The 2,438-nt window shown below is 41.3% G+C and overlaps 1 long non-coding RNA gene across 1 annotated transcript in view; it reads left to right on the top strand.

Annotated features, from left to right (window-relative positions):
• LOC123733270 (uncharacterized) overlaps window positions 1-497 on the top strand; it is a 1,024-nt gene extending 527 nt beyond the window's left edge. The window contains exons 2-3 of the long non-coding RNA XR_006763709.1: window positions 91-207; window positions 440-497. This is a non-coding gene — a long non-coding RNA (uncharacterized lncRNA). The remainder of the gene's footprint in view (window positions 1-90; window positions 208-439) is intronic.
• The last annotated feature ends 1,941 nt before the right edge of the window (window positions 498-2,438 follow it).

The following is a 2,438-nucleotide window of genomic DNA, read 5'->3' as shown; positions in this document are numbered from 1 at the left end:
GATATATAGCATTTTGGAATGAAACACTTGTTTCCCCATCTGAGATCAGAGTAGATGAGAGATGTAATGATTGTCTCTGTTGTGTTGAAGACCAATCAAGCAGGAGAGACCAGCCTCCCCTGTACCCAGCTGTGTGTCCATGAAGAGTGACAAGTCTATGGATCGTCCTATAGTGTTTAGAGAGGGAGACTTTTCTACTGAACAAAGGTAAGAAGAACTCATGGGTCATGGCCAGTGAGTTAAACAACACTGTCTCTAGTCATTTCTCCTCTCCCATTTTCACATTTATTTTGGTTGTTTTCATAATCCATAGGCTAATACTTTAGTCCATTTTCATAGTCCTAAAACAGTGTGTGTGTGTGTGTGTGTGTGTGTGTGTGTGTGTGTGTGTGTGTGTGTGTGTGTGTGTGTGTACTGTAATCTCATGTTTTGTCCACAGAAACCAACAGGAGAGATCAGAGTCAGAGATTCTCAGTGGTCAGTCTTCCCAGAGTCATCAAACAGACCTGGACTCTATATTCAGTGTATGTGATCCTGTTATGAACATTTGTTTTTGTTTACTTCAAGTAAAGTTGATCTGTCAATTATTCATTAATGTGTTAATGAGAAAGCATTTCTTCTCTTGCTAAACTTATTTACTTGATTTATTTCAGTTGCTTGAAGAGAAAATGACGACATTTGTGAAGAACGAGCTGAAGATGTTCAAGAGGATTCTTAGTCCAGAACTCCCAGAAGGCTATGAGAGTCAGAAGCAGGATAAGGAAGTGGTGGATGCTGAAGATGAGAGGCAGGAGAGCAGTGCCAGAGAGGGGGCTCTGAAGATCACACTGCACGTCCTGAGGAAAATGAACCAGAAGGAGCTTGCTGACACACTGGAGAAATGTAAGATCTGTCTGCCTCATGATGAATGCTGTTTTATAACATTTAAAAGCTGTGGCTAAAGTACAGCTAAAGTAGCTGTGTAACTCAATGATATTGTAGCAGCCTTAACACAACACCTAGTGACCTCATCAAGTAGCAGCAGGGATGTGTTGTGTTGATTAATTTAGAGAGAGAGAGAGAGACAACATTAATAATACCATCAATAATACCAATAATAATATAATCAGTCACACCAGTCTGTAATGGATTATGAAAACATTTACACATTTATATAGACAGTTAAGAGAATAAATGATTATGATTTAAAATGTTATAACAGTCCTACAATACTGTAGGCATTAAAACAGACATAATATTAATATCCTCTGTGCTATTTCTTCATTCAGATGAGCTTGCTGTGATTTGCCAACGTGAACTCAAATCTAATCTAGAGAAGAAGGTTCAATGTGTATTTGAGGGGATCGCTAAACAAGGAAACCCAACACTTCTCAATCAGATCTACACAGAGCTCTACATCACAGAGGGTGGAACAGGAGAGGTCAATAATGAACATGAGCTGAGACAGATTGAGACAACAACCAGGAAACAAGCAAGACAAGAGACTGCAGTCAAATGTAACGACATCTTCAAACCCCTAACTGGACAAGACAAACTCATCAGAACTGTGCTGACAAAGGGAGTCGCTGGCATTGGAAAAACAGTCTCTGTGCAGAAGTTCATTCTGGACTGGGCTGAAGGAAAAGCAAATCAGGATGTCCAATTTATATTTTCATTCCCTTTCCGGGAGCTGAATTTGATGAAAGGGGACAAACACACTTTGATTGAACTTCTTAATCACTTTTCAATGGAAACCAAACAATCAAGAATCTCCAACTACGACAAGTACAAAGTTGTGTTCATCTTTGATGGTCTGGATGAGTGCCGACTGCCCCTAGACTTCCAGAAGAACAAGATCTGTTGGGACGTCACAGAGTCAACCTCAGTGGATGTTCTGCTGACAAATCTCATCAAGGGAAATCTGCTTCCCTCTGCTCTCCTCTGGATAACTACCCGACCTGCAGCAGCCAATAAGATCCCTTCAGGGTGTGTTGACCAGGTGACAGAGGTACGAGGGTTCAATGACCCACAGAAGGAGGAGTACTTCAGAAAGAGATTCAGTGATGAGGACCTGGCCAGCAGAATCATCTCACACATAAAGACATCAAGGAGCCTCCACATCATGTGCCACATTCCAGTCTTCTGTTGGATTTCTGCAACAGTCCTCGAACACATGCTGAAACATAAGAGAGAAGAGATGCCCAAGACTCTGACTGAGATGTACACACACCTTCTGGAGTTTTATACCAAACAGAAGGATGAAAAGTATCTTGGGGAAGAAGAGACAGGTCCACACTGGAATAAAGAGAGCATTCTGTCACTGGGAAAACTGGCTTTTCAACAGCTTGTGAATGGCAATCTGATTTTCTATGAAGAAGACCTGAAAGAGGCTGGCATTGATGTCAATGAAGCCTCGGTGTACTCAGGATTGTGCACACAGATCTTTAAAGAGGAATGTG

Source organism: Salmo salar, unplaced genomic scaffold (assembly GCF_905237065.1).
Source record: "Salmo salar unplaced genomic scaffold, Ssal_v3.1, whole genome shotgun sequence".
Classification (NCBI taxonomy): Eukaryota; Metazoa; Chordata; class Actinopteri; order Salmoniformes; family Salmonidae; genus Salmo; species Salmo salar.
Note: the sequence above shows the minus strand (reverse complement) of the source record. Positions and strands in the feature narration are given on the sequence as shown.